The following is a 24,569-nucleotide window of genomic DNA, read 5'->3' as shown; positions in this document are numbered from 1 at the left end:
TTTTTAAAGGCATAGCCTGAATCAAGTCTTAAACAATACAAGTCGTAAGCAATAAGTTACTAGGAGTATATAATAGTGATGAATGGTGGAGGTTGATAGGGAAGTTTTCAAAGTTAATGGGTTTTCCTTTTTGTTTTTTTAGATTCCTCCCCAATTTTATTGAAATATGATTGACATATAGCATTGTATAAATTTAAGTTGTACAATGTGGTGATTTGATGTGCATTTTTGTACATTAATGATGAAATATCTAGAGATATTTTACAATAGCATTGAGAACAATAAAATATGGGATGCCCGGGTGGCTCAGTGGTTGAGTGTCTACCTTTGGCTTAGGCTGTGATCCCAGAGTTCTGGGATCAAGTCCCACAATGGGCTCCCTAAAGGGAGCCTGCTTCTCCCTCTGACTATGTCTCGGTGTCTCTCATGAATAGATGAATAAAATCTTAAAAAAAAACCCAATAAAATACTTAGAAATAAATTTAACCAAGAAGATGAAAGATCTGTACACTATAAGATATTAATGAGAGAAATTGAAGAAGACACACATTGATGGAAAGATAGATCATATTTGTGGATCAGAAAAAAAATGATATTGTTAAAATGTCCATACTACCCAAAGCCACCTGTAGATTCAATACAATACCTAGCAAAATTACAATGGCAATTTTTAAAGAAAAAAGATCCTAAAATTCAAATGTAATCATGAAAGACCCAAATAGCCAAAGCAGTCTTGAGGAAGAGCAAAGCTGAAAGCATGGCACTTCCTGATTTCAACTATTCTACAAAACTATGGTAATCAAAATGGTAGGATACTGACGTAAGAACCAACACATAGACCAATAGACTAGACAGCCCAGAAAGCCCAGAAATAAACCCCTATATACACAGTCAACTAATATTTGACAAGGGAGCCACGAATATTCAATAGAGAAAAGATGATCTTTTCAATAAATGGTAAAATTTGGTAAAATTGTGTGTTTACATGCAAAATAATGAAATTGGACCCTTGTCTTGCATAACAAAGCTTAACTCAAAATGGATTGGAAATGTGGTGTGGGAGAAAATATTTGCAAACCATTTATCAGTTAAGGGGTTAATATCCAAAATATATAAGGAACACATACTCAATAGCAAAAGGATAGATGGTCTTATTAAAATATGGGCAGAAGGGGGTGCCTGGGTGGCTCATCGGGTTAAGTGTTGACTCAGAATTTCAGCTCAGGTCATGATCCCAGGGTCCTGGATTCGATCCCTGAATCAGGCTCTGGGGTCATGTGGAGTCTGCTTGAGATTCTCTCCCTCCCTCTCCCTTTTCTCCTCCCCCTGCTTACTTGCTCTCTCTCTCAAATAAATAAATAAATCTTTTAAAAAATAAAAATTATAAGTGGTTAGAAGAACTTAATAATTCTTTTCCAAAACAAAACAAAACAAAACAAAATAAAACAAAACAAAACAAAACACAAATGTGTATCATCTTAAGGAGGCTGGATTTCTATCCTTTAAACATGTGATTTGCTAACAGTATAATGAATTCTACTTTTGTGTTTTGAACACAACATTGGGGTTTCCCGAGAAACCCCAATAAAGAAACAATTTAGAAGGCATTTTGCTTAGTAATACTCATTTTTCAGATCTTAGTTTAAGCACTATTTTATGAGGAACAACTTCCATATAACAACCTCATGGGCCATATATTCTCTTACAGAAAGTTATGACATCTAGTACTTCTTCTATTATAACTCTCATCACTTTTGATTATAATTAATTATTTAATATGTCTTGCTTGGACATTTAAATGAGCTGTTATAAATTAAAGTGCTTTTATGAATTAAGTTTCTGAAATGGCAAGCAACGTGAAGACTATTCATTGCTTTAATATCTGAGACCAAATAGTGTGCCTGACATCTGTTAGTTTTTTAACAGATGATCTTGAGAATGAATTAATATGAGTAAGACAAGACTCAAAACTCACATTGAGTTCCACAGATGCTAACACTCTGACATCTCATACTGTGTTTTAAGTATTTACTTGCTCCTTCACACAGCTCACTGTTGCAGGGTATGAAGGGCATGAGTAAAGCAGATATATCTGAGCTTTGCATCATCTTAATTAAGCATGGCACATCTGATGTACTAGCTTATAGGGGTTTTGTTTTGTTTTGTTTCCAGAAGACATGGCTTGAATTTAAAAAATAAATCAGGAAAGGACTAGTCTTGTTAATCAATTATACATTCCCAAAGTTTCAATATATATATCCAGATATGGAAGGAGAAACTATACTGTTACCTTTACTGAAATTATTTTGCCTGGCAGCAAATTTTAGTATATTAATTATCTTCAATGTGTTAAAATTTTATTTGATATATTTAAGTAGATATGTTGTTTTTAATTAAAGATTTTAACTGACAAAATATATGTTAAATAAGTCATTTTCAGTCCTCCTGAATCACTTCTGTGAAGCCATAAGGTGCTATAGAATTGTTTGGAAACCAAAGCTGTAGATAATCCAGAAGAACTAGGAAGCTCTAACTGTAAGTGCTATAAGAAAACAGAAAACAGGTGAAATCTTCTGTAAACATAATTATAGGAAACATCTTTTAAATTATGTAAAAACCCGTATGCAATTTTAAAAGTTGATAGATTTGACTACATAAAAGTAAGAGAACAAATTTTGAATAGCAATAATTCAAACAAAAAATGACCAATTGGAAGTAAAATTTGCAATGCATATCAGAAAGAAAACACTAACATTCCTAATATTTAGCGGAAAAAATGGGGGCAGCCCTGATGGCCCAGTGGTTTAGTGCTGCCTTCAGCCCAGGGTGTGATCCTGGAGACCCGGGATCAAGTCCCACATCGGGTTCCCTGCATGGAGCCTGCTTCTCCCTCTGCCTGTGTCTCTGCCTCTCTCCCTCTCTCTCTCTCTCTCTCTCTGTGCCCTTCATGAATAAATAAAATAAAATCTTAAAAAAAAAAAAGAAAAAAATGAAAGGGAAATTAAAAATATAGAAAACTGGGCAAAAACCATTGACATACAATTCACAAAGGTAAAAGTGGGCCTTCAACAGATGAAAAGGTGTTTAACTTCACTCATGATAAGAGAAATCAAAATTAATACTAGACCAAGGAACTATTTATCATGTAGTAGATTGTCAAAAATTGAAGAATTTGCCCATACAGTCCATTGGTGAGGCTATGGGGAAACACTTGCATGTATTACTGGTGAGAATGCTAACTAGTATAACTTTTATGGAGGTTGTAAAGTTGTACTTATCTTTTGACCCATAATATTCACTTCTAGAGATTTACCCTAATAATATACCACCAAGAATATAAAATTGCCTACACATGAATGTATGTATTACATCATTATTTATATCTCCAAAATAATGAAAATTACTCAAACCCCTAACCACACCATTAAACCATGTGTGTAAACCACACACGTGTGTGTGCGTACACGCATGCACACACACACACGAGTACTATGCAGCTATACAAAAGAATGAGGAAGACCTCTGAACTGATATGGAGCGATTTTCAGGAGACAGTGTAAGTTTTAGTAATACATAAAAGCATATATGACATCCTAAATTTTGCATAGGAAAGAAGTGAAAATAAGAAAACCTGAATATCTTTTTTATAATTGCAAAAAAAAAAAAAAAACCCAAGATATATAAGCCAGAAAAAAATAGGAACTGGTTAAACATAAAGGATATAGTGAGCAGAAAATGGAGTTGTAAGAATGCAGGAGGAAATGACAATTGAGTATGCTCTTTTGTTTAGTTTTGATCTTTCAAAGTGTATTAATGTTCTCTGTACTCCAAAAGTAAAATTAATTAGATTGTGGGGAAGGGGAACTAAAACTAAACAGAAGGGGAAAGAAGGAAGGATTAATTGAAGGTATGTTCTCATAGTATTGACTTTGTACTCTCTATCACAGGAGCAAGAGGTATGAGGAGGAATAAATGCCAACAAATTAAACTTGTTTTAATCATTTTCTTTTTGGTGGTAGTATGGACAAAGTAATTTTGAAAGTATTTTAGAAGTATTACAGAGTTAAGTCAGTGAATAAATATGTTGATATTAAAGGAAGACTGGATATTCAATGTGACTGAAGTATAATACAAATATGAAATGATACCTAACAAAAATTAAAAAATTTTAAGGAATTTGTGAATTCATGATTTCTAATATATACGTGTGTGTGTACCTCTGTGCACTGTACATTTATATATGAATTTGCATATGTCCATATGTTTTGGTAGATGCATTCATGTGTATTTTTCTGTATATATGGATGCATGTTTCTTAGTTCTGTCTGCTAAAAGGGCCAGGAATCAAAGATACTCCAACAGCAATAAGTACACCTACTTTCTTGATACCTAACACCATTCCTCACTGTCATAATGCAGAGATCCTCAGAGAAGTGGCCAATTAGGTGATACAAGATGAGCCTGATACATTGTATTAGCTAAAAAGTCATGGAGTGCTCCAAAAAATAACGGTAGCATGTCCCAAGAACATGGGAAGTAGTGTAACAGGGCTTCCACTGGACAAATATGGAACAATTTGAACACAAAAAAAGATTAAGTACAATAAAAAATTCTAAGCCATTAAAAAACAAATTAATTTGGCCATATCCAATAATAAACACGTCAGATCAATTAACCAATTATTGGAGAAGGGAGGGCCCTTGAGTACAGTAAAATTCTAAGGGCCAATTGTTTGATGCAAAAGAAGTGTACAATTTGGAAAATTAATGTTTTGCATTGGCATAGTAAAGACTGAATCAGAAAAGAGACATCAGTAAATGCTAATCCAGAAAGAAATTTTGATGAGGTATAGGCATTGAATAGTCTGTTTATCACAGTTATACAGACACATACACACACATATCCTATGTGTATATACATGTGAGTATGTACATGTATGCATATGGACCCACCCCCCCAAAAAAACCTTCCACAAGCATTAACAGTTATTAAGTAACTGTTATTGTGCTTAATGTGTTATTATGATGTCTCCTTGGTCTGACAATCTGGGCTGCTTTCTTTTTGGCTGAGATCAAAATCCTGAATCTTCTCTAATCAGTCTAGGGGCCACTTGTTCCCATTCTCCATCAGCAGCCATAAGCAAGCATTTGAGCTAGGGCTACAGTAATTACAACAGCTACCTTCTAAGGTTGTCAGTGCCGGGATTTAAGAAAGCTGGATCTCGCCACGTGTTTTTGGCTGTGAAACTCAGAGTAAATGCATCTGAAAGGAAAAAATAAATGGTTTGATTTGTGTACCAAGAGGCAGAACATGATATGAAAGCACCTTAGCTTGTTTTTAATGACTCAGAAGTAGTCCTTCCTCACATACTCAGTGCCAAATAAATCAATTTTTCAACTTTGACTTACACTTGACACTGCCTTTAATCTGTGAACTATGAAATGCAAAGAAATCTTGTACACACTCCTCTGCCCCATCTGAGTGTGGCTGTCAGGCGAGCAGTCAACAGCACTCTGTAACAGAAGTTAATTGGAAAGAGCTGGATGTCTCCAGTTCCTTTGGTAATTATTGAAGTCATTCTCCTGGCATGGAAGAGAGCCTCTTGCCTCCACAGTATTTGATAAAGAGACTCTTTTTCCTCCTTATATGGTCACAGAAGCCAAACAAAACTAAGCAGTTTCTGTTTGTTTGATAAACCCCAGAATTACTTTAGGGTTGGATACACTAAGCTTTAGGTTCAATTCAGTTCGATTCAAGTACATTTTAAAACCTTTGAGAAGAAGGCATGTCTAATTCACCTCTCTGTCCCCAGTGCTCAGTCCCGCATCTGACACATAATAAATGTTTACTAAGTGTTAGGAATTTTTATTATTAATACTATTATTATTAACACCTGTCTCTAGTTCCTATTATGTATGAGTCTCTGAAATGAGCACTTAAAGGAAAAAATGAATTTTCACACATTTAGCTTGAAATCCTAGCTCTAATATTAACAGGTATGATGTTGTAGGCAAACCGTTTCATCTCACTGACCATCAGTTTCCTCTCCAATACTATAAGGATTATATATAACTCAGAAGGTTGTATCCATTAAGTGAGTTATAACTATTAAAGTGCCTACTACACTGGCATACAATAAGTGCTTAATAAATGATAATTTTCTTCCCTTGCTTCTTAATGTGTCCAGAGACTGTTTGAATTACTTGTTCATGACTAATTTCTTGCTTCACATCTTTGACTTTGACATTATTAATTTAGGACAGGACAAGTCCTATCCTCTCTGTATTCTTTCACTCCTAATTCCAATATCTCTTCCATTTGTCTCATTTTGGCTAAAAGATATCTTTTAGATTGGTATTCAAAAACTCAGATAAAGTTTTTATTGTGTCCTACTTATGTAGCAAACACTAAGGCATGCATTAGAAATGCAGGGTGATGCCTTCCCTCAGGAAGTTTGCAGCCTTGTCAAGGAAACAGGGATATACATACCCAACTCAACTACAGCATGAGACATTTTTGGAGAGAGATATTCTTAAAATCAAATTCTTATATAAAAACTGTCAATGCCTCATGTTCGGAAGCTGATGAATTGCATCCATGAAGGATTCAGGTAGGAGGTGTCCTTTCAAGTGGGCTTTGAAGGATTATCCAGCATTTTTGGGACAGGGGTTGGGTAAAGATCACTGGACAGAGAAGGGACAGCATGTGCAGAGCTACATGGTGACACATGTGATAGGAGATAAAAACATGTATCTGCTATCAAGTGGTCACATGCTATGTAATACATGTATACAGTGGGAGAGTATTGTTCATGAGCTATGCTACAGGGTCTGGTGTCTTCAGAAAGGTAACTGACGGTGATGTGGAAGGTAGGTTGCAGATAACCCATACCACTTTTGAAAATAGAGTAAGGATGTGGCTGCCTCAATTGGGGTGAAGCTTTAGCAGTGGCATTTCTTCAGGCTCAGAGGTTACCTGTAGAGCTATAGCATCTTAAGGATTAATATCAGTCTATGGCCCAGGGCTACAGAAGGGCCGACCTGAATTATTAAAACTAACCAAGAGGCAAATATACAGGAAGAGTATTTATTAATCACTGATTATGTGACTCATTGGAAGGTCAGAAGGGAGAGAGACTGAAGCCCAAATGAGAGACTGAATAGGAGCCTAGGTCAACTGTGTACGTGATGAGTTCCTTCACTAGGACAGTGACAATGGTAATGGAGGAGTATGAATATTTTAGAAACATTTGCATGCAGCTTTAGGAAGCTGGCGGACTTTGAATACAGAAAGTGAGCGAAGCAGATAATTTGTATACTTAGTGACAGATGGCATGATAATGTAGAATCAAAAGGAACTGTTATTTGAGTTTCTTAGCCCTAACGTGTTCAATAAAAACAGGATTTTCTGTTTCAACAATTGACTACACTTGTCTGTAGAAGTGTAAGGAGTAATGGAAGTTAAGAACCTATTTTTTTCTATTCTCTGTACTTCAATCCTACTTTTAAAAAATTAAATTGGAACTAATAATTTGATACATTGATCAGAAAAGTAGGAATAGTGTATAATGATTTTTGCAGGGCATGATAAAGGATGACTGTTGCCTTCTAAATCATATTTGCACTGAAACAGAAAAAAAAAACACTGAAAAAATCATGAAAACATGATTTATAATGTTGATCAACCTCGCCTAATTTTCCATAGAATTCATTTGGTTTTACTTTCTCAGAAATGTTAATAAACTCAAATAATATTGCTTACTGAAGCACCATTGTAAATCCCAGCTATTGCCAAACTTCACAAATTGACCTTAACAGTTCCTACTCATAACCTTAGACAGGGGAAGGCATTTGGCTGAATAGAGTTAAATGAACAAAGTATTGTACCTCGGGCTATGGGATGGTGAAAGATAAATCCACTGCAAGGCAGGAGACACATACATAATAGACTTTGAGCTTTAAAGATCCAATTCTATGCACATTCTTATTACTGTGTAAAGTGTTTTCAAAGTGCTTTATTAAACCAATCAGCGATTATCTATTTTACACTTGCTGCTTACAAGGACTTTTGACAACCTAAAAAGCATATTTCTGTGGTCAGTTTTTCACTCTGAGTACAAAACCAGCTCTCCATAGTGTTTATGCCATTTATAGTGTACCAAGATGCCTCTTCCTCACAGAAATATGACTGTAACAAGAATCCATGTTTTATTTTTATTTCCATTCTGTTGATGAGAAAAGAATGAGTCTCTGAGAGATTAAGTGAAGTAATTGGCCAAACTCACCAGGATTTGAACTTAGGCTGTTATACACTAAGTTTCTTTTCCTTTCCATTATATTTTTTGGTCTTACATCCTCTGCTTTTTACAGTCTTCCTTCCTTCCTTCCTTCCTTCCTTCCTTCCTTCCTTCCTTCCTTCCTTCCTTTCTTCCTTCCTTCTTCTTCTCTCCTCTCTTCTCCTAATTTTATTTTATTTATGTGACAGAAAGTCAGCCAGAGAGCACAAGTAGGGGGAACAGCAGAGCCAGAGGGAGAAGCAGACCCCCTGTGGAGCAGGGAGCCTGATATGGAACTCAATCCCAGGACCCTGGGATCATGGCCTGAGTTGAAGGCAGATGGTACCTACTGAGCCCCCAGGTGTCCCTCTTTCTTTTTTTTAAAGGGATCTTTTTCATGCAAATTGCATTTTTCTAATTCTTAATTCTTTTCTGTATAACTTTTATCTCAGAATGTTGCTTTAAACATTAAATGATGAAGAAGTGCGATAGATTTAAAGTAATAATAATATTGAAGTTTTCTTTGGACTTTTATTGCAATATAGTTGACATACCATGTTATATTAGTTTTAGACATAAAGTATTATATTAGATTCAAGAACACAACATAGTGAATCAACAATTCTATACATTATGCAATGTTCACCACCATAACTGTAGTCCCCATCTGTCACCCTACAATACTATTTCAATATTATTGAATATATTCCCTATGCTGTGCTTTTCATCCAGGAACTTATTTTATAACTGGAATTTTGTTTCTCCTAATCCCCTTCACCTATTTGGCTCATCCCCCCACCCCCCTCTCCTCTAGTTTGTTCTTTGTATTTATGAATCTGTTTCTGTTTTTTATTTATTTGCTTGTTACATTTTCTTTTACACTCTACCTTTAAATAGTATGTCATTTGTCTTTATCTGACTTAATTCATTTAGCATGATACCCTCTAAGTCCAACCATGTTGTCATAAAGAGTTGTCATAAATGGCAAGATTTCATTCTTTTTCATGGCTGAGTAGTATTTCATTATATGTATGTATTCATTATATGTATATATTACCACCTCTTTATCTATCAAACTATCAATGGACACTTAGCTTGCTTCCATAACTTTGCTATTATAAATGATGCTACAATAAACATAAGACTGCATGTATTTTTTCAAATGATATTTTTGTTTTCCTACAGTAATTCCCAGCAGTAGAATCATATGGTAGTTTCATTTTTAATATTTTGAGGAACCTCCATCTTGTGTTCTATAGTGGCTGCATCAATTTACATTCCTACCAGTGCAGGAGGATTCCTTCTTCTCCACATCCTTCCCAATACTTGTTATTTCTTGTCATTTGGATTTTAGTCATTCTGATTGGTATGAGGTGACAACTCATTGCGTGTGTGTTTTTTTAAGGATTTTATTTATTTATTCATGAGAAACACTGAGGGAGAGACAGAGACATAGGTAGAGGGAGAAGCAGCGTCTCTGTGGGAAGCCCAAAGCAGGACTCGATCCCAGGACTCTGGGATTATGATCCGAGCTGAAGGGGATGCTCAACCACTGAACCACCCAGGCGTCCTCTCAAAGTGGTTTTGGTTTGCGCTTTCCTGATGATGAATGATATGAGACATCTTTTCACGTGTCTGTTGGCCATCTATATATCTTCTTAGAAGAAAAAAATGTTTGTTAAGGTCCTTTGCCCATTTTAATCAGATTATTATTTTTTGAGGGGGTTTGAGTTGTATGAGTTATTTATATATTCTGGATATTAACCTTTTGTTGGTTGTATCATTTGAAAATTGAGTTGAACAACGTTGGATACACATTAATAGATTTTCATTTTTAATGTGTCTATACTAGTGGCTTTTTTACTTTGTTCTCATTGTCAGATGTTTTTCTAAGCCTACATTCCTTACATAAGTCCTGTTATTATAGCTTTTATAGTATCAGGATGGAGATAATTGTGCATATTTTGTATTCTATTTTTAAAAATTATTTATATAAATAGGGACCCCTGGGTGGCTCAGTTGGTTAAATGTCTGCCTTCAGCTTGGTCATATCATGCTTAGTTGACTGAGCCACTCACTGTTCCCCTTGCGTTCTGTTTTTATCAGGGCTATCTGTTGTCCCCTTTTGATTATGGTACTACAGATAAACAAAGATAGGAAAAGATGTATTCAAGAAAGTTAAATTTTACTAAATGTGTGAAATTTTTGGAAGATACTTAGTCTTTGGAAAGCTTTATTTTCCTCTTTCATTAAATGGGGATAATAATTAAATAACATAGGGTTATGGTGAGGATTAAATGAACCAGTGTTTTAAATGGATAGATGGATAGGTAGGTAGGTAGGCAAGCAGATAGATAGAAAGATAGATGATAGATAGATAGATAGATAGATAGATAGATAGATAGATGATAGATAATAGAATGAACAGTACTTAGTAAATGAAACGTAAGTCTAAAGAAAATATAATTGACCATTTAACAACATGAGGGTTGAGGGCACCGATTCCCTACAGTTAATACTTTACATGCAACTTTTGACTCCCTAAAAACATGACTACTAATATCCACAACCTCAAAAGATCATTTTTTACTATAATACAGGAGTAACTGGCGATAGGAACTGCTTATCCCAAGATGATTAGTGTCACGAAGCATTTTATGCAGACATTTGTAACATTGCAGCTCACCACAACAGCAACAGGGGGTAGCTACAAAATTATTACAGTAGTATGATATGTACTACGTTAATGTTATGCAATTATGATTTAAAACTGCATCTTAACATTTGTGTACATTTCTCTCAACTGTGAGTGGTGCCATGTACCGTCTCTATATTGTGTGCATAATTATTGGTATATTTTGTCTTTTTATAACAGATTTGTATATATCTAATTGTAGTAAATGATAAAATAGACTAGTATTTATGTATTTATGACATAAGCATTTTTCTCTTATTTTAAAAAATATTTCTAGGTTATGTAGCTTGTCTGCAAGTTTTTTCAAATTATCACAAATCTCCAAATTTTTTTTCCAGTACATTTATTGAAATTATTTGCATATAAATGGACCCAAGCTGTTCAAACCCATGTTTTTCAAGGGTCATTCATACAAAATGTGTATTCAAATAAAGTTAACATTAAGCACTTTTTATATGCAAGGCCTATTCTAAGTACTTTATATAATCTTATGTTAATATCCATTACATTATGAGACAAGTATCTTATTATTTATGTTTTACTGAGGGTAAAACTGAGATTTAGACTAGATAGATGTTTTGCTGAAGTTCCTACAAATATCAGATGAATGGAGACAAGATTTAAATTCATGTCTTACTGACTTTAAAAACCATGACTATAAGCCATACTTTATGCTGAATTTTTAAATTTACCTTTATTTGGATATAACCTACTATTTGATGTATAGATGCTATTTATGGAGATGGCAAACATGGACTAAAGTGGTATAATTAAGTATCAAAATGTCAGGAGCCAAGAAATAGCTTAAAAATTGACCATTCTAAAAAAAAAAAAAAAATTGACCATTCTAATAATAACTATTATAATTAATCAGATATCATAAAAAAAGTGCTAGGAACCACATTTTGCCCCTTTTGATACTTTCTCTAAATGGCTATTATGGGGTACAGTTGTAATTTCAATATAGGACTGAGCTGAGATGAGACTGGAAGAAATATAGAGAGTTCTTCAGTCTAAATAAGCATCATGCCACGTTTAATCCTTAACTGGTATGTCTGATCATCCTGTTCCTGATATGTTTGGAGTATCATAAGATCAATAAAGCTCCCAAGTTTTGTAGCCAAATTAGTACCCATGTTTTCCTTGCTATCCCATAAACTATAGATACCACAGCTAATTATTGCCAACAACTTCTAAATCAGGCCTAGCAGGAAAGTTATGTTTCTTAATTTGGGGGTATTAAGTAATGGTATGTAGAATTGAAATGGTGCAGTGGAAAGGAAGATGGGATCAATCTCCCTGCTTTGTCACATAAGAGCTGTGCGATTCCATAAAAACTGCCTTCTCTCTGTGTCTCACTTTCTATGAGATTTAAGGTCAAAAAGCTCCAGATTCAGATCTTGTCTTTGTTTCTTAATAGCTTTTTGACCTTTGGCAAGACCATTTTATTTGTTCTAAATTGCAGTTATATGTTTATAATTTTATAACTAGAAATTTCCTGTAAGTACTTGCTTCACAGGATTAAGCTAGGATAATATATATATATATATATATATATATATATATATATATATATATATAAAATTTGGATTTGTGTGTTGAGCATAACAAGCATTTAATAAATGTTAGCATTACTGAACGGATCAAATAAATATTTTTATTTCCACCGTACATATAAAAATTATTTTCACACTATGCCTTAGTCTATTAATTGTGCAATAGCATTGTGGCTACAAAATCAGCATATATACCTGAGACGCCTCAGTGGCTAAGTGGTTGAGCATCTGCCTTCGGCTCAGGATGTGATCCCAGAGTTCTGGGATCAAGTCCTGCATTGGGTTCCTGTATGGAGCCTGCTTCTCCTCCCTCTGCCTATGTCTCTGCCTCTCTCTGTGCCTCTCATGAGTAAATAAATGAAATCTTAAAAAAAAAAAACATGCATACCTTAATTAAAAATACTTTATTACTAAAAAATGCTAACTTTCATCAGAGCTTTTAGTCAGTTATAGTCTTTTTGCTGGTGGCATGTCTTGCTCCTTGATGTTGATGACTGCTTACTGGTCAGGTAGTTGCTGAAGGTTAGGGTGGCTTATTACCCACAGTAGAACTACATTCAAAATTAGAGTCCATCATCTCAAACCCTGCTGCCGCTTAATCAATTAAGCTTATGTAATATTCTATTTTCAGTCATTTCAACAGTCTTCATGGCATCATCACCAGGAGTAGATTCCATCTCAAGAAGCCACTTTTGGGATGCCTGGGTGGCTCAGTCGGTTAAGCATCTGCCTTCTGTTCAGGTCATGATCCCAGGGTCCTGGGATCAAGCCCCATGTCAGCCTGCTTCTACCTCTCCCTCTGCTGCTCCCCCTACTTGTTCTCTTTCTCTCAAACCAATCAATAAATCTTAAAAAACAAAACAAAACAAAACAAAACTACTTTCTTTGTTCATCCTTAACAAACAACTCTCATCTGTTCAAGATTTATCATGAGATTGCAGAAATTCAGTCACATTGTCAGGCTGCCCTTGTAATTCCAATTCTTCTACTAGTTCTACCATATGTACAGTAACTGCTTCAACTCATCTTGAACCCCTCGAAGTCATTCATGAGGGCTGGAATCAACTTCTTCCAAACTCTTGTTCATGTTGATATTTTGACCTTTCCAATGAACCATGAATGTTAGCATGGCATCTAGAATGGTGAAGCCTTTCCAGAAGGTTTTCAATTTACTTTGCCCAGATATATCCATGGAAGCTACAGCCCTATGAAGTATATATCTTGAATATTAGTGCTTGAAATTCAAAATTATTCCTTGATTCATAGACTGTGTTATGGTTGTTGTATTAGCAACCGTGAGAAAAAAAAAATTACCTCCTCATTGTACATCTCTATCAGAGCTCTTGGGTAACTAAGTGCATTGTCAATGAGCAGTAATATTTTAAAAGGAGTTCTTGTTTGTTGTGTGTTTTTTATTTGTTTGGGTTTTTTGAGCAGTAGATCTTAACAGGGGGCTTCAATTATAATGACAGTTGTGTTGCAAACAGATGTGCTCATTCAGGCCTTGCTGTTCCCATAGAGCACAGGCAATGTACATTTAGCTTACTTCTTCAGAGCCTTAGGATTTTCCAACCAGTAAATGAGCACTGCTTTCAACTCCAAGTCACCACCTGCATTAGCCCCTAACAAGAGAGTCAGCCTGTCCTTTTGAAGCTTTGAAGCCTTGAAGCCAGGTATTGACTTCTCTAGTTATAAAAGTTCTAGATTGCATCTTCCCTTATAAAGCAGTTATATCTCATTGAAAATCTGTTGAGTAGAGCCACCTTCATAAATTATCTTAGCTGGATCTGGATAACTTGCTGCAGATTCTGCATCAGTATTAGCTGCTTCACCTTTCACTTTTATGTTATAGAGATGACATCCCTCCTTAAAACACATGAACCAAACTCAGCCATATTCAGACTTTTCTTCTGCAGCTTGCTCACCCTTTCTCAGTCTCCACAGAATTGAAGAGAGTTAGGACCTTGCTCTGGGGGTTAGGCTTTGGCTTTAGGGAATTTTGTGGCTGGTTTAATCTTCTATCCAGAGCACTAAAATGCTCTCTATACCTGCAATAAGGTTGTTTTGCTTTATCATTCCTATGTTCACTGGAGTAACACTTTTAATTTTAATTTCCTTTGAGGAGTTTTCCTTTGCATTCAGAACTCGGCTGATTGCTCTAAGAGGCCTAGCTTTTGGCCTATCTTGGCGTTTAGCGTGCCTTCCTCACTAGGAAGCTTAGTTTTTCCTAGCTTTTGATTTAAAGGGAGAGAAACGTGTGACTCTTCCTTTCATTTGAACACTTAGAGATCATTGTAGTAGGGTTATTAATTGGCTTAATTTCAAAATGTTGTATCTCGGGGAACAGGAAGGCCCAAGGATAGGGAGAGAGAAGTAGAGCAACTGCTTGATGGAGCAGTCAGCACACACACAATGTTTACAATTAAGTTTGCTGGTTTTTATAGGCACCATTTTTGGAGCCCTAACACAATTATAATGGTAACATCAAAAGTCAGTGATCATAGATCATCATAACAAATATAATAATAATGAGAAAATTTGAAATATTGCAATAATTACCAAAATGTGACCTAGAGAAACTAAGTGAACAAACATTGCTTAAAAAATGGTGCTGACAGATGTGCTCAAAGCAGATTTGCCACAAATCTTCACTTAGTAAAAAAAGGCAATGTCTGCAAAGCACAATAAAGTCAAGCACAATAAAATGAGGCATGTCTGCAATTGACGACCATGGTAAGGATTACATTAAATAATGCACATGGAGTGATGAATAAGGACCTGACATTTAATAGATGTCCAATAAATATTAAAACATGAGATACAGTGACATGCAATAAAGCCAAATACCCACATAGGCATGATATGAATTAGCAACAATGACCATAGAAGATATTTTTTATTCATTCATTCTTTAGTTCATTTATTCCATTCAGCAGTCTTTATCACCAATTTTGTGCTTGGCAGGGATCTTATATACCAAGGGGAAAGCAAAGTTTAATAAGACTGGGTTTCTTCCCTATAGATAGTCTTTATTATAAGATCTAGGTATCTATTGATAAATTTCAGAGTCCATGAATTCTCTAAAATAATATATAAAAATGAATATTTTTTCCTTAGGAATAATATCTGTTGTTTTCATCAGCTGTTTTGAGGGCACTTCTAGAGATCTCAGTTTAGAAGAAATGGTGCACCTTGATCCATAATTATAACCTTGGCTGCACTACTGATCCCCAGTTACCTAGACTTTGAATTCCAGGATAACTGGATCCAAGTTCTAGATTCCTTCCCTGGCTGTTCTCTGACTCCACTTAAACCTCAGATTCCACATGTATAAAACTGGGACGGTAGTACCTACCTCTCAGGCTTGTGTCAATAATACATATCAAAAAGAATCTCAGTATATGACAACTTTGTAGGTATTCAAAAATAAGGGTTCCTTTCACATTGGTTTCTATCTCAGACAGAAGGGTATCTTCCTCATCCAAGATCAGTCACAGCTTATTGATTGATTGTCACTGGTCAAAATCCTGTGCTTCAAAGAATATCACATGTAAAAGTGATATAAAAGTGAAAACACGATTAATGATCATTAAAACAGAAAAGGTTGGGCCATACTCCTCTTCATGTCATAATTCATATACATTAGGTCTTACATCTTCTATTGCACCGGCAGTTGCCTGTTCCTTTACTTGTAATTACTATCATAATTGTGTGGCGTAGTGATTCAGATCTCAGTTTCCAGGTACATAAGGTGTACACAAGTGACACAAAAAGTGACACAAGTGCACATTTATCTATCAGATATTTCTCACAGAAAGAGGAGACTATGGAACTTCAAGTTATATAGCAGCACAGACTAGAACACCTCATAGGAAGAAAAGGGCTGCTGAGAGCCATAGAACTGTATACAAATGCTGATGAGTAAAAACAAAGTGGTTATATGATGGTGGAGGGATGTTTTATAGAATAATTAAATGTCTCTGCAAGAAAATAGAATCACCATTGACAAATATCGAATTGTTATTATAATGTAACAAAAATACATGTTAGTGTCTTCCTATTACTATTTCAGACCATCTTAGCCACTGCACACATTTTATCTCCCCTCAGTGAAAATCTGTAACAGCCACCAGCTTTTATGTCATAGAACCAGTGTTATGAAAACTCAGATCAGCTCAGCCCATGGATCCAAAGTGGTCATGCTAACCTCTATACCTGAGTTCTCTAGGTGACCAAAACCTGGCCTCTCAATTGCCAGAACCTGTCATAAAGTGGAAATTTTTCATGAATAGATTTCTTTTCTTTTCTTTTCTTTATAAGTCTTTTGAAAATAATTTGACATTTTACTGTTTGCATAGAATATTAATGGTAATATTTCCTATGACAAGTGATAGTCCCATTTACCACTGGAAAAAGCACAAATTCCTTACCACTATACATGTACATATACACATAAATATATACATACATTTCTATTAGGGACTTAAATAAATATATGGAGACACCATGATGAAGAAACATTTTGTGGGCTCTACCTTTAGTGAGCTTCTGGTCTGTTGAAGAAGTCAAAACAGTTACAACTGAAGTAGGAATAGTAAACGTGGGATGGGACATCCATGATAATACGAGATCTCATAACAGGAGCATCAAATGCAGATTTAGAGACTTGGGGAAGACTTTTCAAAAGAGATAACACCAAACTGACCTTAAGGATTATAGAAGGAAAACACTTACCCTGACAGATGGAGGTTAGATGCAAAGGACCAGAGACAAGTGAGGCATGTGATATATTCTAGGAAATGGAAACACTTCAGTATGACTAGGGTATAAATCAGTAAGTGGACAGGATATTGTAAAGAGATTATGGTAGAAAGGGAAATAGAATAACTTTGAATAAGAAAAGACATAGAATTTTACACTACTCTATGAAAACTTCTCTAACCTTTCAGATGAATGCTCATTATTCCCTTACTCCCCAGGTGTCCAGAGACCCATGGATCAATGTGCCTAGAGAAAAACAATAATTACTGCTTGTTGTTTGCATGGTAGGCATGGGGTGGTCTTTGGTCGTTTTTCACTTTTCATTCTAGTGGAGAAAATAGTCAACAAGTAGAGCAATAAGTATATAATATAATATTAAAAATCAATAAAGGGGGATCCCTGGGTGGCTCAGCAGTTTAGCGCCTGCCTTTGGCCCAGGCCGTGATCCTGGAGTCCCGGGATCAAGTCCCTCGTCGGGCTCCGGGCATGGAGCCTGCTTCTCCCTCCTCCTGTGTCTCTGCCTCTCTCTCAATCTCTGTGTCTATCATGAATAAATAAATAAATAAATCTTTAAAAATCAATAAAGTATGAAGAAAATTAATGCTTGGTGACTTAAATGAAAATGGTTTAAAATGGGTCATTTGAATAACAGTTATCTAAAATTAATCCTATTTCCTTTAAACCAGGGAGCTTTCTATATAGGATATTAGAGTCCTTCTAATTGGATCCAGTAAGACTTTTTACCTACTAATGATATTTTTGTTTATTTTATTGTCCACTATTCTAATACATAGAATAGATCGTATTCCACCTATCTGACACCATGCAGATTATAAATTACTTTGATTCAGGAGGTTAAGAATTAGATGGAAAATAAATCATTCTTCTTTGTATCATTTGTATTATTCTAATAAAAGAAACACTTCATTTTCCATTAACTTTATTGTTCCATTAATTATATAAGTGTATAAAATGCATTCCGTATCACAACCTAAAGTGGCATGCTGCTAAATTATGGTTAATAACAGAAACTTCTAAAAAAAAGAACTATAACTACTATAAAGCATATGAGTAAGACTGAAAATTAACTTCATTCTTTATTCTTTTTAAAAAACTTTTTTCCCCAAAAGGGGAATAATGGGGAATAAATGTGATCAAAATAAAACTCCACAATTCACTCATTTGTTGAGCTAAAAGGAGAGATCTCCATTTTCATTGATCTACCACTGTTTCTTCTGTTAATAATTTAATTCATCTCTCAGTTTCCAAAGTAATTTACCTTCTCTAGTATAGTTTGAAGGTATAGAAGCATGCTTTCTTATTCACATTGATTTATATGTTAAAACTAAATGATGGAATTATTGCTTATGATTCTTTGACTAGCTGCTATAGAATGTGATGCGTACATATATTTAGAAAGCTTTCTAATACAATTCAGTTACAGGAACGAAACACAGATTATGCTATCTCCTGACCATTTATCCCACCTGGAGTCTTAGAGAGTTTTTAGTTTTATATTTATTCTTCAACAGTGTGTTTAAAGGATGCACTAAAAGCTGTTGGTTTCTCAACAACATCATGGTCACAGTTAGTTAAATATTTAATGCCACCAAGTACAAGGTAAGGCATGCAATGAGCATGAACTAGACTATAAAACCACTGTAATGGGTTTAGATCCCTTGGGTCTCCAATGTGCCCTGTACTGATACAGTAAATGAGGGAAAAGTCTCATCAAGATGCACATTTAAATAGGAATCTGTCCTGCCATATCCGTTGACAAGATTAATTATAGATCTCTGAACTCGATGTGTTTCTTAATATCTTGAATCCCTTTCCTAGTATGCAGTCAAGTTGCAGAATTTGTTATAGCTTTGTGTAATTCTGGATAATTCTCTTTACCAAGGTAACACTTTTCAATATATTTTAAGTCTTAATGACTTAACTCAGTATCTGATAAAAGTTTCCATTTGTGATTTGCCAGTAGTTCTTGCATTTGTTCATTGAAATTAAGATAATCCTTTACAAGAGTAACAAAATTCTGAAAGAATGTAAGAGCTCTCTTAAGGAGAAAATTCAGCCATTTTCTCTAGTGTGTATCTTCAAACGAAAAGATGAAACAGTAAATACGGTAAAAATTGTTAAGATATTTTGCTTTGTGCTCCACATAATCTGCCTTAGGCAATATAAAAATAAAAAATATCCAAATTATTTTTTAAAGCTGAAATTATGGTGGTGGTAGATTCAGTACACCATTTGTATTAAAAAGTATATAGGTTATATATCAAAGAAATTTAAAGCACAAGTTTATGGTGAAACAGACGTAGAACTGAGTCAAGTTATCTGTGTTTACTAATTGGGTAAAGTTATTTAATGTTTTTTGATCTTTAGTTTTCTCAGGTATAAAGCAGAATAGGTAAACCAACTGTTTGGATTTGTTATGATGATTACATCGTATGATTCACGAAAGGTGATTATCACAATGCTTGGTCCATCACAATCACTAAATGCCAGCTTAAAAATAAACAGCTCTTTCCCTCTTTACTGTGAGAGGAGTTTTAGCCATGTCCGCCCACTTGCAATGGATGGATAATAATGCAGAACAGCTCCAACTCCCTGGTCAAGCAGAACAAACAGACATACAGCCCAGAATCCCATAATCTGAAGCTTGCAACTCCTTCTGCCACGAAAAGCTGATTCACTGCAAGACTATGGGCATGGAGCAGCCAGCCTATGGCCAATGTGTAGTGGTAGTCATTAATTGGAGATCTGACCAGCAAACCCCACCACTTCCTATGCGTGGACCACCATTAGCAAGAATGCCCAGGCCATCCTCAGCAGTATCAGGCACATGATCTGCAAGAACAAGTACAGCTCAGATCTACACGTATTTGCAGAGCCAGCACCATCCTGCCTAGCCAGAAATTTGTGATGGTGAGGAGGAAGGCGCTGCCTCACCAAGAGCTTCTGAGTCCTTGCCCCTCACCTTCAAAGCAATAAAGATGTCAACCACCTAAAAACAAATAAAAGTAAACATAATACCTCAAAAATTTGAAATATTTTCCTAGGCTTTCAATTGACTGCATCATTTTAATTGTGAATCTAAGAAGCAAGCTTCATAAAAATCTTTACAGTTGATCCTAATGAAGACTCAGATGTCTTTGTTTTATTGTGATGCATCTTCATAATGGATTCCTGAGGGGAATATTTATTAATGAATTGCATTCAGTACTCTTAAACAAGAAATCAATAAGCTTAACCAGGTTTTATTTTTCTCCTATTTTCCTTAATATCTAGGATAATACTCCTAGTTGCAGGACATAGTAGCTAATTAACTCTCATCATCTGAGCTCACATCTTCCCATGATATGGTCCAAGCTCTTTGCTCTCTTCAAGTGTGCACTGCCAAATACTGTCCCTTCCCGCCACCAACTTGACCTATCTACTTCATTCATGATTCCATTTTTCTTTCTAATCATGCCCAGTACTCTGGTGATGATGATGCAAAATCCTCCTCTCATTTTGGGGGTGGACTGGCCAGCCGTATCTCAGTATAGAGAAAGACAGAATCCAGACACTGGATGCCCTCTTGCAAGGCAGCTTACATAGTCACCCTGGAATAGAGGTGAAGCAATGTTCAGGGTAGTTGATGAAAAATACCTTAGACTGAGTTTAAGCTGTGTGGAAATCTATAAGAAAGGAGATGGTCAAAAAAGAAGTAAGGGATAATTCTAAGGGGGTAAAGCTAGTGGATCAGAATCAGGCCAATGCATGATGGATATAATATTTTTCTTATTAGTTTATTATAGTTCTTTAGGGTGGGAAGACACCCTTAAAGGGTCTGAACTAGACTGGACAATAAGCAAGCTGGTTGTCATCTTCATCAAAATTCTTAACATCATCATTAATATCATCATCACCACCACCATCATCATCATCATAATCTCATTTTCAGAAAAATAGGAATGTGTATCAGTGTTATATTAAAACAGTCAAACAATAAGTTAAAGCAAAACTTGGCTATTATTTTGTAATCTTTATTCAGGCAAGTTACTGAATGATTATAAATTGATTTTGCTGAGATATAGTTCACCATTTTATTTTATTTATTTATTTTTTAAAGATTTATTTATTTGAGAGAGAGAGAGAGAGAAATCGAGGGAGAGAGCATGAGAACATGAGCAGAAGAAGAGGCAGAGGGAGAGAGAAAATCCACCAACAGATTCCCCACTGAGTGCAGAGCCTGACTTAGGGCTTGATCCCAGGACCTTGAGATCATGACCTGAGCCAAAACCAAAAGTTGGCTACTCAACTGACTGAGCCACCCAGCATCCCAAAGTTCACCTTTTAAAATGTGTAGTTCAATGGTTTTAATCCTCCTTTCCATCTATGCCTTAGCAATAGCCTTTCTTACTATTTTGCCATGTCTTGAAAACTTGTGGATCTGATTCCTAGTCAGTCAAAATTTGCTAATGTGAGTGTGTTAGTTTCTTAGTGTTGCTGTAACAATTTGTGGCAAATTTAATGGCTTAAAACAACACAAATTTATTATCTTGCATTTTGGAGGTCTTTTTAAGCTATAATCAGTGTTAGCCAGGTTGCATTTCTTCTGGAGGCTTTATGAGGTATCCATCTCCTTGCCTTTTCCAATTTCCAGAGGCTACCAACATGGTTTGCTCATAGCCCCTTCCTTCATCTTCAAAGCCAGTAGAATAACATCGTCAAATTCTCTTTTCTTCTTGCCTCCCAACTTACAGTTATAAAGATCTTTGTGGTTACTTTGAGCCCACCCAGATGATCCAGGATAATATCTCCCTCTTTACATCTTTAACCACATCTACAGAGTCCCCTTTGTTGTGTAAGGGGACATTCACAAGTTCTGGAAATTAGGATGTGGACATCTTTAAGGGAGTGAGTTGTCATTTAGTCTACCACACTGAGATTTGTGTGAATCTGTTCCTTTGCATAGATAATACTGTTTTAGTATATTTTTTCATGTTTAATGAGGTTCTTTATCTCTACAAAATTTCCTTGAACACTACTCTGGGATTTCATAGCCTATAAAATTTAAAAGCCCTTCTTTAAGAAGGATGCTAATTGTCAGGGAGCTTACACTGCCCTATACTGTGACAGCCCCATCTTCAATGAATTCCTTTTAGTGATTTCCATAAAATATATCCATCACATTAGTTGGGAGTTTTGCTTGTTTTACTGAAAAATTGGAAGTTTGTGGTCATGACTATTAATCTCATTGATTTCTTCCTTCTTTTTTTTTTTCACTACTGCTATCCCTTTCCCTCTTCTTGTTCAGCCTGTCACTCAGATATCCTGGCATCTTCAAATTCTTCTCTGTCTTGCAGAGCAGTTCATTTTGAACAACTTCAGTTATCAAACTTGAAAAATGGCAACAAGTCACATCAGAACAAGGGGCCTCCATTGAAGCCACCTCTCTTGAGATGGCTGTGTTTATAGCTGGCAGAATTATAAATATAATGCTATGACTAATTATAAATATCATGCTATGACTTATATAGAATCATTATCATAGATAATTGAAAGATGATGCAAAACATTTTCAGCTATTTGGACACATGTAGTATACATGTCTGAATACTGTCACATACTAGTGTTCGTCACTCATTAAGTTTGTTTAAATACTCTATCAGTAATTTTGTTAACTACAGATCCAATAGACAACAAAACATAAGATTGGCTCATATTTTTATTGATTCATGTTACCATTGTCCAGCCATATCTTTTGTTTGCTATCACCTTTGGTGAACTTTCCTGTACCTATCCATAGGTAATGGTCAATGTAAATTGATAGCAATAGAAGACCTAAGCTTGACACTACTGTAAGTGGTGTTCATTAACTTATTCCCAGTTACTGTGGAAATAGCAATATTAAAATAGGAGATTTTGGAAAGATAAAAAACTTTCTTAATAGGCTTCTTAAAGACATATATCTAGCATAAAGAGATCTCATAATTCTCAGTTCTATGCATTCATAGTATATTTGTACCTCGAATGGTCATTGTGCTAATCAATAATCCACTAATTTCACCAATGCAAATTAAAAAAAAATATTTATTTACTTGAGAGAGAGTGAGAGACCACAAGCAGGGAGAGTGGCAGAGGGAATGGAAAAGGGAGAAGGAGAAGCAGGCTCTCCACCGGGCAGGGAGCCTGATGTGGGGCTTGATCCCAGGACTCTGGGATCATGACCTGAGCCAAAGTCAGATGCTTAACTGACTGAGCCACTTACATGACCCAATACAAATTTATTTTTTACATTCATCAGGTAATTATCAAAGCCTCAGGTGAAGATGGAGATGTATAAAAGAACCCCTTGTAGTTGACTCTGATCTTTTTGATATGATGCCAAGTGAACACCATAGAATGTGGATTTTAATTAGGGTAACAGATTTGTATCTAAAACTAATAGCATTCATAATATCACACCATTAATAGTAACTTACATATCTCTATACATATATGTATGCATATATGTATGTTTACATGTATGTGAGTATCTATGTTGTGTGCATGTATGTTTCTATAATGTCTTCTCTTCCAGGGTCCATCTGTTCTCTAGAATTAGGGTTAAACATTTATGACCTCGGTGGTTCCTTTAAGTTCTCCAGAAGTAATCCATCTTCTGGGAAGCTGTTATTTTCATCCTATTCACATTTTGCTTTCAATTGCATTGAAGAACAATGAAATAATGTTTATATGAAATAATTCAGACTTATTAATCTGAATACTATAATTAGTAGATCATTTTCATGTGATATTTTCCCTTCCCAAATAATTTATGAACTCATCTAGGGAAAGAATTTTTATTTTTAATTGCTCAAATATATTGTGATTCATATCACAAATATTTAGTGGCATAAAGCTAGGTTCTTTCCATTCTCTCTTTTTCATTTCCGTGCCCGCAGTTAACTGGACTCAGTACCCAGTGCATACACTGTAAATGTTGAATGACTGGAAAACATCCTATTATGAAGCCATCATTACTGAAGTTTGCAGGTTTCTTTCCCTAATTTCAAAATGCCTTTTTTCATTTTAGGTCACTCCAGGTAGCTGTCAATCACATCAATTCTCTGTCGATTCTCACTGCACGCGGTGAAGAAGAAATCACTGAATCAGGTATGGCTTCCAGTACCAAAAAGTACCTACTCAAAATTAAATCCATATACTACACATCAGAGTGAAACTTCAAAAATATTCTTACAATAGAACTTGAGGCAATTGATTTTAGAAATTACTAGAAGTAGGGACC

General features: G+C 35.3%; 1 protein-coding gene and 1 pseudogene across 2 annotated transcripts in view; both read left to right on the top strand.

Annotated features, from left to right (window-relative positions):
* The window catches only part of TENM4 (teneurin transmembrane protein 4), a 2,793,707-nt gene that overhangs the window by 679,132 nt on the left and 2,090,006 nt on the right, over nt 1-24,569 (top strand). For both annotated transcript variants that reach the window (XM_072726015.1, XM_072726027.1), the window contains exon 3: nt 24,357-24,436. The gene's annotated coding sequence lies outside the window, so the exon portion shown is untranslated. The remainder of the gene's footprint in view (nt 1-24,356; nt 24,437-24,569) is intronic.
* On the top strand, nt 19,849-20,284 carry LOC140594374 (large ribosomal subunit protein eL28 pseudogene; annotated as a pseudogene).

Source organism: Vulpes vulpes, chromosome 11 (assembly GCF_048418805.1).
Source record: "Vulpes vulpes isolate BD-2025 chromosome 11, VulVul3, whole genome shotgun sequence".
Classification (NCBI taxonomy): domain Eukaryota; kingdom Metazoa; phylum Chordata; class Mammalia; order Carnivora; family Canidae; genus Vulpes; species Vulpes vulpes.
Note: the sequence above shows the minus strand (reverse complement) of the source record. Positions and strands in the feature narration are given on the sequence as shown.